Raw genomic sequence first — 13,259 nt, 5'->3', positions numbered from 1 at the left:
TGCTTATTTCTGCACTGATTGCTGCACTCATAAATTTTTGATAAACTTAATCTCTCCTTTCTTTGTGGGGCCCTTTTATTCATTCATATCCAAGCAGGAGAAATAGCAGAAACCAACTAATGTCACGTGTGAGCCCAACTATTTTTTTCTTGCTTCACATAAATAAGTTTTCTAAACCCAAGTCCCTTCTCGTCTCAAAATCACATCCTCTGCACGTCCTTTTGGACCTCGCGTGAATGGTGGTGTCTGGGTCAGTGACACGACTCGTGTCGGGCCTGAGCTGACGACGAGCGGGGTCTCTGGGGGAGACGTGAAGCAGCGATGGCCGGGGTGAGGGCAGTGGACGTGGACGTGGATGGAGAGGAGGCGAGTGAGCACGGAAAGGTAAGGGGGGGGATGCGGATCCCCCGGGGAGGAGCAGAGGAAAAGGGGGACGCGGTGGCAGAAACAGAGTTTTGGGGAGGAAGCCGGGCCGAGGTGGAAGGGGACGTTCGTCGGGAGCTCTTTTGAGTCTAAGGCAGAAGCAGGACGGAGAGGAAGGGCGGCTGGCGCTTCAGCGAGAAGACACGAGAAGACGACACGCTAGAAACAGCGACGTGGAGCCCGGAGCTGGCGCCCGCGCTTCCCACGGGAGCGAGAGGCCCCTCGTCCCGGAGCCGGAGGACACAGGGGCAAAGGACGCCAGCGGGGCCTCGGGGGCCGCACAGGTTCCGGCCAAGCACGGAAAACCTTGCGAGGATCAGATCGAAGGCTACAAATGAGACACAGAGACAGACGCACGAACCCCGCACGGAGAGGCTGCGGCGCCGGGAGAAGGCGCGGGGGCCGCGCGGCCTCTTCAGGGGCCCGGGCCTGGTGTCGCCTCCTGGCCATGGCCGGGGCTGCACGCTGTGTCCGTCCTTTGACTCGCCAGGCCTCAGGCCCGGGGACAGTGTGGCGACGACAACCCCTGCCCCGCGCTCGGTCACTGTTGCCAGATGCCGCCATCTGCAAACGCAGCCCAAGGACTGTCGATCAGGAAAGACCCCATGTGGGGAAGTGTCCTTAGTTCCCTGAATGCCACCGTCACTACCCCAGCCCCTCCACTGTCTGCAAAGGAGGGACTTACGAGGACAGGGAGCGCAATGTCCACTGAAATATTGTGTAGCTGAAAATAACACCCCAGTGATGAATATTTCCAGACAAAATTAACGGGTCAAGGTCTCGGGACAGTCCCCTGGTGGCTCTGGCCATTTTCACATAAAGTGTCACCGCGCCCAGTGAGGCCAGGCTTAGGGTTAGAGTCAGGGCGCCGGGAGCCTGAGGCAGCAGTAGGAAGCCACGTCTCCCTTGTCTGTGGTCACTCAGCGTCCCCAGCTCTGCTCCTAACACTCCCACCGTCTGGAGCAGCCTTTCTTCGCCGCGCGGTGTCGCTGGCTCCCGCGGTCACTCCTACTCCGAGGAGCCCTCTCTCCGCCTTCCGCCACCCGGTCCAGAGACGAACGCCCCGCCTGGCCTCGCTACTCCCACCTCGTCCGTGTAGAATGGGCGCTCTGCTCTCGGACATGACGCGACAGGGACAACGGTCAGGGGAGGACAGAGGCAGAGACTTACGACGGAGCAGGAGCACGTGGGGGGCCCTCGGAGAGCTGCGATGGATGACCGGGTGAGTCCGCACGCTGGGGGCGCAGGACATCCGGGCCTAGTGTGACAGTCACCGCGCATCGATGCGACCCAAACGTCCCCTGGAAAGGACGGTCCTCGCACTGCGTGAGTGAACGCTGCCTCGCACGTACTGAATGAGCGAGGATTAGAAACACGTTTTGACACGTTTGGAAAGATGCTAATTCTGACGACGGCCGTCGCCGCTGTGAGTAATCACCTCGTTAATTAAAGAGTCCGCTTCTGCCCCTCGTGACGCTTCTTCGATTTATTAACGCGACCTGAATGAGGGGAGAAGACGCTCAGGCCCCTTTTCTCGCCCACTCGTGACAGCGTCAGCGACGGTACCTGAACTCTCTTCCCGTTGCTCTGAGTCATTATTCAGAGCAGAGACATTACCAGAGAAATAAAAGCATAAGTACTGTGAAAACATCATCCATTATCTTTTTAGATAAAATTATAGTAGGGACTTATTTGCAGTTGAATAAACTGCTCCGAGTTCGGCCTCCTTACTCATCCACTGTATAGCGGAATAAAATCTGAAAGCAGCTTATGTAAGGAATTAGTCCAGAAATTTAAGGGATGCTAGCAATTTCGAAAAAACTCAGAGTGGTAGCAGAAAGTCAAATCTCACAGTCTTAGAGAGAATTTCTTTCCCACTTTCCCAGAAATGCCATGATTTATACAATAAATGAAAGTCATGGCTCTCCACGGCAACGCTCTAAGAGGCAAGCATGAGACACGATAATAAACATAACGATCACAGTAATAATTGTCCAGGTATTAAACAGGTCACCTGCGTGTTCTGCCTTTCACGTTTACAACAACCCTGTGCAGCAGAAGTCATTTTTAACTATATTTTTGAGATGAACGAACAGGATTCATGCACGCGTGTCCATCACAGGGCCACAAGGGGCACCGAAACTTGAAGCAGAGGTGGACACTGCCCGGCTCTCCCCCAGGACCACCCAGGAAAGGCCAGCCCCACGAGCAGCTGGCAGGACAGGGCCGGGTCCGAGCCCAGGTCCTCGGTCCCTACCCAGTGCAGCCCTTTCCTTCCAAATGCAGCAACCTTGACCGTGAAATGCAGCAAAGAATCCCGCCTCTGGACCGGCCTTTGCATAAGATAAGCTGTTATTAACGCTACGATGTCACTTCCCGACTTCCTCAGGTTTAATTAATTTGCTTAGCAGCACTTTAAAGTTTACCTGAGAGTTTAATTCTATATAATAGAAAAGCCTATTGGAAGTTAATTAAAAGTGTTATTATGTCTTAAAATAGTCAGCGGATTTTAATGGGCTGCTGATCGCAGAGAACGTATTTCTTTATAATGACGGTTTTGCTTTGTTCTTTAATTGTAGAGTTTTTGTACAATCGACCACCTTTATTGCCAACTTAATGGCCAAAGAAAATAGAGTAATATTGCAAACACTAAAATTACAATTCGCAGATAAAAGCAAGGGTAAGATAATGACACCTTGGATTTAAAAAAACTTAAAGTAAAAAAATAACTATGATAAATAATTGAACATCTCCGTGAAGTAAGGAAAACCCCACTTCCGTGACAGATAAATTGTAACTGAAAGGGAGCTTGGCTTGCCCGAGGAAGCCAAGGTGACTTTGAGGGAGCGGCATCAAGGATTTGTGTTCCGGGGGTGATGGCATGTGACTTGACTTCTGTCTTTTCTTTATATGAAGAGCAACGAAAATTAAAAATGACAAATTACAAGAGATTAAAGTTTCTCTGAATCTTTTCTGAAGGAAATGAGAGAGACCGGTCGTATTTATGGGTTAGAAGGTTGAACGCTGTTAGGGTGCTCCATCCCCCAAACTGATCTATGGATCCAATGGATTTCCAATCAGAATCCGCGCGGGTTTTCCATGGGCTCTGCGCTGTGCTGCTTGCAAGGGAGACCGCGCCCTTCCCACCCCGCCCCGCGGGGAGCCGCCCGTGGGCGTCCAGGCGCCTCGTTCAAGGCCAACAGGGCCTGGCGGGCCCCGGCGGGGCGCTGCACAAACGCAGGTGGTTCACGTAAACCGGGGCTCCCCGTGTCCCACGTAAATCCGGGGATCGCTGTGTCCCATATAAACCCGGGGCTCCCTGTGTTCCATGTAAACCTGGGGTTCCCCTCAATGCACGTGACCCCGGGGCTCCCCGCGCTGCATGTAAACTCGGGCCACTGCAGGCTTAGCCCGCTTGCCCTTAGTGGCCCTGGAGCCGCCCCTTACACACGCACGCGTCCCAGCTTTGCAGCGACGACACAGGGCGCTGGCACATCTATCCAAGGCATATCCCCACATGACAACCGCCAGCACTGGGGTGACTCCATGTGACAGCCACAAGCTCCGCCTGTCTGTCCTCCCTCCTTCACCGCGTGTCGCGGGCGCTGTCACCCGGGCGGGAGCCTCATGAAGTTCTGTCTCGAGCCGGAAACCCTGATTCTCTATTCTGCACCCCAGGGGTTTCCCAGGCGGCTCTGTTACTTGAAAACAGCGTTGAAAAGGGGCCAGAAAAAGACCCGGAGTGAAACCTGAATCCGGTGACGCACGCAGAGTTCTGGAAAACCACCGTTTGCCCATCTGGAAGGTCTTAGGCACTGGGGACGGGACCGGCCGCGCCCGGGCTGCCCCAGGACGCCGTGTGGCCCGCCGTGGCTGGGGACAGGGCGCGGGCGGGGCCCGGGGGACAAGCCTGTCCCTGCGCCGTGAGGACAGGGAGGGGCGGGGGCAGCACGAACGGTCATAGGAGCATACGGACCGGAAACACGCGCACACGGGTGACAGGAGGTCGGCGTCGTGTCCCGACGCGCGGCACGGGCGGCTGGGGACGGGGCGCAGCGGGCCGAGGGGACCGGCTGCCGCGTCAGGCCGCGCGGCGCGTGCGGAATGTTCCAGACCCGTCGTTTGCACGAGCTCGCGGCGCCCACGACACAGGGCCACCCCCCCTCCGGGTGTCCCTGCTCCTGTCCCGACGCCCCGGGGCCGAGGACCCAACCGACGCCGCCGCGCGGCGGTGACGTCACGGCGTGCGGAGTCCCGCCGGCGTGCTTGACTCCCGCACGCCCTGACGTCCCAGGTGGCCTGCGACTCCGCCACGCGGGGAAAACAGTGCTCCTGCCGGAGACGCCGGCGGGGACGCTCACGCGAGGGAGACACCAGGGACCCGCACGCTGACGCCGTGGGGCGGTCCTGCCGAGAATCTAAATTTAACTCGGGGATCCTAAAAGGTTGGGCCTTCCCACACCGGGAGTCGAACCCGGGCCGCCTGGGTGAAAACCAGGAATCCTAACCGCTAGACCATGTGGGAGAGGACGGGGACAGGCGGCAGCGCGGGCCAGCTGACTCACCGCCGCCCGCTTCCGCCCGGCCCCGCCCCGGCCCCGCCCCCTGCCGCCCGGCCCCGCCCCCTGCCCTCCCTCGCTCGGCACCGCCCCCCGCGCCTGCGCGGCCTGTTCGCTGCCGTTGCAGAGGGTTCCGCGGTTTCTCCACGCGAGGAGCCTGGGACCCTGCCCCGGGCATGTGGGCGCCCGGACTCCTGACCCCTCACACCCCGCCCGGCTGCAGCCTGGCCTAAGTTTCCAGATATCTCTTTCAAAGGCTCCGCGGTGAGATTTGAGAAAAGGATGCTTTGAATGGCTCAAAGAGCAAGTCTCATAACCTAGCCCCCAGGGCTCAGGTCCCTGCTTTGATGCTGCGGGCGACCTTTGTGAGACCTGATTTTCCCGTAGGGATGTCTTAGGTCACGGACATTTCAACCGGAATTCTGCATTTACAAGGATAAATGAATGCAACCCCGAAGAGTCCATGGAGAACATTTTGGGGCAAAAGGCCTCTGGAAGCTACTGTTTTTAAGATCTTTAGGGATGGCCTTATATTACTAAAACCAAAACACCCCAAACCTAAAGGAAAAATCCACACTTTGCTCACGTTAACAACTCATACACTGGATAAAAAAAAAAAAAAGTCAAAACTCAAACCACTGACTAGAAGATAAATGAGTACCGCCCATGTAAGAGACTGGTATCAGATTGGTAAACCACAGCTGGTTTCTAAGACCACCTAAACGCAAAAGCGTAAAAATGTCACGTGCGGGCAGGCACGTGGGGGAAAGCAGCTTTTAGAAAAAGACGATGGGGCCATGCCCTCAGGGTTTCCAAGCAATTCTAGTTCTAAAATTGTTGTAAAACTGGCATCGTTTTGGAACTGCGAAGTAACACTCCTGGGAAGTAACGGGCACACCACGGGACAGGGCGACACTTTCACATCAGAGGGCCAGGATCACCCCAAGGGAAAAATCAAACAAGTGGGGAGCGATTAAGACTCTTAATCCTTAAGAATTCCAGATGCCTGTGCGATAACAAATACAAATTCTTAAGAGCTGAAAACATTTGTGGGACGAAAGGGACCACAGATAATGTCAACAGACAAGCCACAGACTGGGAGAAACTGTTTGAAACATGTGTGATAGGAAAAGTGACTGTCTCACTAGACAACTGAACGGGGCCAGGGGCCAGGGGCCAGGGATCTGCACCGGGGATTCAGATTTCACCTGCATCTTCCAGGGAAAAACCGCAGCCTGGCTTGTAACCATGGCAACACAAGCTAAAACAACAGCGCGATACCTCCACTGAGGGGAAGAGTCCGTAGGAAGAGAATGGATCCAGACCCGGGAAACCATCATCAAGACAACTCCAGGGCCGACAAATGGAGGTTCTTTCTCAGCCCAGTGTCCTCTGAGTGGACTTTGCCCCGGGTCAGCATTCAAAACCCGTTAAGAACTTGTTCCTCGGTCTTGTCTCTGTCCCTGAAAACTGCTTTTATTTAATTCTGTCTGCTTGAAACCGGGAGACTTAGTCTGGCCTGGGTCAGTGACGACTGGCCTTTGCCAGGCTCCAGAGACACAGAATTACACAAACGTCCTCCTTAGGGACACCCTGTGGTTTTCATGGGGTCTCTCCAATATCAACAGCACCTCCTCCAGACTGGTCTCCTGCCTGCCGTATTATGGTTTGTCACTGTAACTCTAACCCTCGGGCACGTCTTTCTAACTGTCACACTTTCACAGAGACGATCCGAAACCACAGCGACGTTAGAGGTCTGTAACATGCGCCGAATTGTCCGTCTGAGCAGCACTTTCGAACGAAAAGGAAACAGAATCCCATCGGTTCAACAGTCCGCTTTCGCTGGTATGAGGAGGCTTCTAAATTCAATTCAGGATGAACATCTCCCCTCCCCCCGAAAATATTCTTTAGCTGCAGCTAATGAAAACTGGGAGACTCACACTCCCTCAGCAGCATCTTTAACTACCTCTCACTGGAAGAGAAAATCACCAGCTGGACCAGTGCCCGAGACCCAGAACGGCGCTGGCTGGCACCGTTTCATCAGCGAATAAAATGCAAAATCGACACGAGGGGAACCAGGTCCGGCCGTAGGTGAAAACGGACTGACCAGACATTGCGTTAGTCCCCCGCCGCTGCTGAACACATCGCTGCAAACGTCCCGGCTTAAAGCAACACACATTTGTTCTCTTGTAGTGCTGGGGGTCGGAGGTCTTAGCGAGTCAGCAGAACCGAGCTCCCGATGGAGGTTCTGGGGGAGAAGCCTCCTCCGGCCTCCCCTGTCTCGTACCCACATCGCTCCAGGCTCTGTTTCCATCGTGTCCCTCTGATTCTGACACTGCTGCTCCCCGCTGGAAGGACCCCGTGTGTTTTTTCTGGGTCCACTTGGGTGGTCCAGCAGTATCTCCACCCCAAGAGCCATCACACGGTCACATCTGCCACGTCCCTTTGGCTGTGTGAGCTGACATTCCCGGGTCTAGGGATTAGGATCTGGGCCACTTGGGGGCTGATGTGCAGCCTGCCATGGACGGGCATGCTCACCACATCCGGGGGTCTGACTCAAACAAACCGGCTGTGGGTGGAGGGGTCAAGAGGCAGGCGGGGAATTTGGACATCGACGAGAGATTGGATGGCCTTCGGGAATTCCTGTTAGTCCGTTAGGTGTAACGGTTATTCTGGTCACGTTGCTCAGAAACTCTCGCCTTTTAGAAGTCCTGCGGATGCAGCGATCTGACGTCTGGGGTTTAAGTACCTAGGGCTGGCCATGTGTCCGTGTGTGCAGAGCCACCGCGTCCCGGTGACGGATGCCTGGGTTACACGGGTTCACGCGTGTTTGCACTGTAGCTGAGGCTGTTTAGAGGGACAGGTGGACCATCCGGAAGAGAACGGATCACGGGACTGACTTCACTGAGGGCTGCGGGGAGACCGCCATCACCCCCAGCGGGGCCCAGGGCGGCGGTCGAGGCGGTTTGACTGTTTGCGAAGGGGAGATGGACGGATTTTACCTCCAGTGGTTCCGTTTTTCTGAAGAAGCGGTAGACGAGGCGGCAGCAAGCATCCGTCAGGCGGGTGGGGTCCAAGGAGAGGCAGTTTGGGGAGGACCGCCACCCGGAGCGGCACCCACGACAACCAGCGGTCTGCTGCAAATGTGCACGTTTGCCACTTGAGATGTATGTGACAGAGGACGCCAGCAAATCCCGCTGGTGGGGCACTTAGTGCAGACACGGGGAAAACGCGAAATCTCTCTCAACTCACTGTACAGAAGAAAATTGTTTTCAAGTGCTGCTCGAATGGATTTGCCCGAGGAACGGGGGTGGGGGGCACGCTTAGACGCGGAAAACCAAGTGACAAAGGCGTCCGAAGACCACATAGGAGACTCTCCTTTGCCCCTCCGTTATGTGGAAACACATCTGAACAGGACACGAACAGCATTAAATATAAAATAAAACACCGACAAGTTCGGCCATACTCAAGTTAAGCACTTCTGGGAAAAAAATAACAAAACGAAACGAAAAACAAAGCACAATAGAGAGGGAAAGCGAGGCGCGGAGTGGGAGGAGGCACTGGCGACCGAGGACCGGCGTCCGGAGCCCAGAGCGCGCCTGCCCATGGGAAGAAAGAAGGCCGGCTGTCGGCTGGGACACAATCTCAGGGCTGGGACACAATCTCAGGGCTGGGGGCGGGGAGACGGCACTTCCACCCCTGCAAGTCCCATGAAGTCCCCGAAGCAGGACCGGACGCTGTGGGTGAAAGCAGGAGGCATTTATGACCCGATCGGGGTGCGGTGACCGGGGAGGGGGCGCGAGGAGAGGGCCGCGGTTCCAAGGAGCGGGCAGAGCCCGGGCCCAGCTCGGAGGCAGGTGCGCGCGCTACTGTGTCCCCTCCCGGTTCGCCCGGGAGTGGGGACGGGTGGGCTGTGAGGGTGAGCAGGGAGCAACAGCGTCAGGACAACGGAGACGGAATATGCCAAGGGCCCGTGGCGAGGGACGGCAGCGTTAGAGGTGGCTGCTCTGGAGACACGGACCCTAGCACTAATTTTAAGTTCCATCACCCTATTTCCCTTTCAAAACACTGAATAAAATATTCATTTTAGACCCCTTAACTTCCCTTTATAAATACACTGGCACATCAAATAACATAACGTAAACGCAGCACCGTTCGCATCTGCGCATCGGAATACACTCACTGTTAACAGCATATAATTAGTAAACAGCCCGTTATTAGCACATGATACCAATTTCTATACTAAGTAAAAAGATGTTACTTTCTTCCCCGACATTATGGTAATGTTTATCATTTATTCCTTTGAGGATGATAATTTATACTTCCTTTCACTCTTCTAGAAATAATTTTGTCGCCCATCGAACACGGCAAAAAATTACCTTTCGTAACACACATGTGAACTGCGAGCGTGCATATTTTAATGGCGTTCGACAAGAAACGAAAAGGAATAAATTATTTCTGAAGATGCGGGTTGAATACATCTTGCGTAAACATCATTTCGAGCCCACAGAAAGAAATCTGAAAGTAATTTTTGGAAATTATTTGGAATTATGTTCAAAAGATATTAATTTCACTGCTTTCGACAAAAGAAGTCGTGAAACTAATAATTGATTGTCCCCACACAAATGACAGAGCAGCGCCTGTGGAATTTCTTGTTCCTGTCACGCCACTGGAAGAATTCTGCTTCGTGGGGATCCTGTCACGCGATCCCCATGCACGTCCTTTGATGCCCCGTTTGTTCTTGTCCCACTGCCGGGGTGTGGCGGTTGGGGGACTGGGAGAAGCAAGGAACTGGGGACAGGGACGGGGAGAAAGGGAACCCAGTCAGAAGCTAAGACGAGTCGGGACTGTGAGCCGCGGTTTGGAGGCAGAGGCTGTGAGGGTTCTGCAGCTTTGGGGGTGCCTTCTAGCCTCGCAAAGCTTTACTTTACTGTTTTATTTTCCTCTTCTTGATTCACTTGGAGGCGTAGCATTACCTAGTTCAGATAAAAACGTGCTTGTTTTCAGAGAAGAAAAGCAGGAAGGGAAGATACACCCCACTGGGCTGCAGTCTTTGAAGGAGGAGTCACCCCAGGCAGAGAGTGGGCAGTGACAAGTGCACAGAAGGGAAAAGCCAGTTAAATTGTGCCCTGAGGTGACAGAGAAATGTGGCTGGGGACCGGTCTGGGCCAGAGACCCGTCCTTGGGGTGTGAGCTGGGAAGCTGGCAGCACCTCCCAGCGGAACGGGGGGAAGCGAACCCCAGGTGCACAAACACCGCGTGAACCCCCACCCGCCAGCCGGCGAAGGCTCGTGACGTCCCCTTCCAGATACCCACAGAGGAGTCGCTGACCGTCCCCGAGGGGCGGGGCTCTCGGGGACCTTAGCAGCGTTCACGAAAGCATGAATTTCTTTCACTCTGCGAACTGGGCTTCTGGTTGGCCCCTGGGATGCCGATTAGCTGGATTCCAGAGTCAGAAAAATAACGACACATGTCGTGCTTTTACCGGGACCCACCGTATTCGCGTTTGATGAACGCGGACAGGGGCGTCCCCGCCGTCACCGTGCGCGAGGCCCTGCGGCGTTAGGCCGGCTCAGACATCCATGTGTTCTGTGAGTCACAGGTAGCGCACGTCCCTTCACACGTGTCACCGGGAAGCCGTGACCAATTTGGCCTGATGTGGAGCTTTAACCTCGGTGGACTGGAAGAATCCAACGCGTGTCCACGACGAGCTGCTAATGGCGAAGGAAGAAATCCACATTAACTAGAGGGCATAAACCGCTCGCTGCACGAGGAGAAACATCACGACTTCATTTCTCCTAAGTGAAGTATTATGGATACTGGACTTGTGATTTACATTTAAGTTTCGATTGTTTATGTTAAGATGAATCGAGAAAAATGTTACATGCTAAGGGATTTTTTTTTAAAGGTTCTCTTAGAATGAGTTTTTAACATTTTCTTAAAAAGAACGTCTGTAATAAATGTGCGAAGCTATTTTTAGGCACCTTTATGGAGCTGGGTAAGAACTGAACTCGCAGAGTGATTTTCAAGTGGAAACTTGGCCTGGAGAGAGGAAGCTGGGGCTTCGCTGAGTGAAATCTGTGGGGCACCCCAAAGGGTCAGTGACCAGGGGGAGTCTGTCTGTCACAGCACAGGGTCCCTTCTGCGAGGCTTGCCGACGAGATGGATATTTCTGAGGCCCTGAGCAGTAATTAATTGTACTGATTTCTGCCAATCCCATGCAATCCTTCCCCGTCAGACGATTTAACCTGGACTAGAATTTCAATCACATTTTTGCTAGGAGCAAGAATTCCCGAGTATACATCGCCAGACTTTCCTCCGGGTCCCGTAAGCGAACGCGCGCCAGCCTCTAATTAGTAAACGGGCTGGACTCACTTAGCGATCCACGACTTATCTGGAACTTTCTCTGGATTTTCTACAAGCATAATTGTAGCCTGCAAAGGAGTTGGGTGTTTTATCTCTCCTTTCCCAGCGTTTTTAATTGCCTTTCCTTCCCCTTGACTCACTGGGCTGGCGGAACCTCCCGTACGCTGGGTGGTGGTGGGGACAGTAGGCGTCTTGTCTCATTTTCAATTTCAAATGAAGTGAATGAGCAAGAGGGGAGGGCCTCCTTCTCTCTTCCTCGTCGGCGGAAAGATCTCATAATCATGGGTGTTGAACTATATAATATTTTCTGCATTTATTGAAATAATCTCACATTTTTTCTCACTCTGTTAGTATGAATGCAAAATTCACATAATATAAATGTAAGATGAGAATAATTGATGGTTCATTCACTTGTTTTAAACCAATCTAGCACTCCTGGAATAAACTTGGTGAGGAATTATCCTTTTTTATAAAGTGGCCGATTTCCTCTGCTACCATTTTGTTTATAATTTTTGCAGCTAACTACATGAAGGAATTGGGCCTGTAATTTTCCTTTCTACTAATTTTCTTTTTGTCCTTGTCAGATCTGAGAATCAAAGTTACGCTGGCTTTATAGAAAACAGGTTGTAGAGAACTTAATCTATTATTTTCTAGTCCATGGAAGAATTGAAGCGAGATTGGGTGATTTTGTCCTTAACATTTTTGACAGAATTAACTGGTAAAACCATCTGGGCCTGGAGTTTTCTTTGTGGAAGATTTATAATTACAGTTTCAATTTCTCAAATAATTATAAGGTTCCACATTTTCTATTGCCGGTTGTGTTTTTCTACTGTTTGTCCGTTTCATCTAAATTTTCAAATGTATTATTGGCCACAGTATTTTAACTTCCTCCTCTGATATTTGTATTGTCCTTGTGAAACTCTCATTTTAGGAACCATAATGACCTCTGCGATTGCCTTTCTTATTCCTCCTGTTACATTTTTCTCTTGACCAGTCTCTCCTGGGGTTTATCAACTTTTTTAGTCTTTCCAAGAATGAAATTTTAGGTTTATCAATTTTTTTTTGGTACTCTTGTTTTTTATTTCATTGACTTCTGCCCTTATCTTTATTATTTCCGACTTTCTTCTTTTTGGGGAGGGTGGGAGACAAACTCTGTTCTTTTTAAACTTCTTGTGATGTGTTCATTAATTTTCAGTCTTTCTTTTCTATAAAATTTCCTCTGTATCTCACATGTTTTGATAGTTTTATCCTTAAAATTCATTTCAAATTGTTTTCTAAAGTCTATTGGGATTTCTTTTTAGACTCACGTTTTTTTTTTTTAATTTAGAACATTTCTAACTTCTGCATGTGGACTTTCCAGTTACACAGGTAATTGATTTTTAGCTCAATTGCACTGCAGTCAGAAAACTTACGCTGTATGCTTTCAATTTTATGCAATTTTATAGTAGAAATATGCTTTATGGTACAGTTTATGGTCAGTTATCCTAAATGTTCTGAGTGCATGTGTACTTTGTAGTTGCCGAGTGCAGTTTACACATCGATTAACTCATATTTACTAAAATTGTTGCTCAAATCTTTTACACCCCGTTGTTGTTTATAACTGGTGTGACTGCTTTACCAGTTACAGAGTGGCGCGTTAGAATCTCTCACTGTTGTGGATTTGATGATTTTCCTTATAATTCTGTTAATGTTTTCTTTATTCTTTTGAAGCTATAAGGCATCTTTAAATCTAGAATTGATATGCCTTCCCGATATAAAATTAGACTTCGAGTGCTCTATCTTTACTCTCAACCTTTCCGTATTTTTACATCTTAGATAAAATCTATTGCAACTAGTACATAGATTTTTTTTTCCTAGTCTAAAAACATTTGCTTTTTGATGGAATCATTTAGTTAATTTAAAACATATTTG

General features: G+C 51.5%; 1 non-coding gene across 1 annotated transcript; it reads right to left on the bottom strand.

Annotated features, from left to right (window-relative positions):
- Positions 1-4,876: 4,876 nt before the first annotated feature.
- Positions 4,877-4,948, bottom strand: TRNAE-UUC (transfer RNA glutamic acid (anticodon UUC)). Its single transcript has one exon. It is a non-coding gene; the product is annotated as a tRNA-Glu (tRNA).
- Between the last annotated feature and the right edge of the window lie 8,311 nt (positions 4,949-13,259).

This window comes from Pteropus medius, unplaced genomic scaffold (genome assembly GCF_902729225.1).
Source record: "Pteropus medius unplaced genomic scaffold, Ma_sr-lr_union100, whole genome shotgun sequence".
NCBI classification, from domain to species: domain Eukaryota; kingdom Metazoa; phylum Chordata; class Mammalia; order Chiroptera; family Pteropodidae; genus Pteropus; species Pteropus medius.
This window is presented reverse-complemented; position numbering and strand designations above follow the sequence as displayed.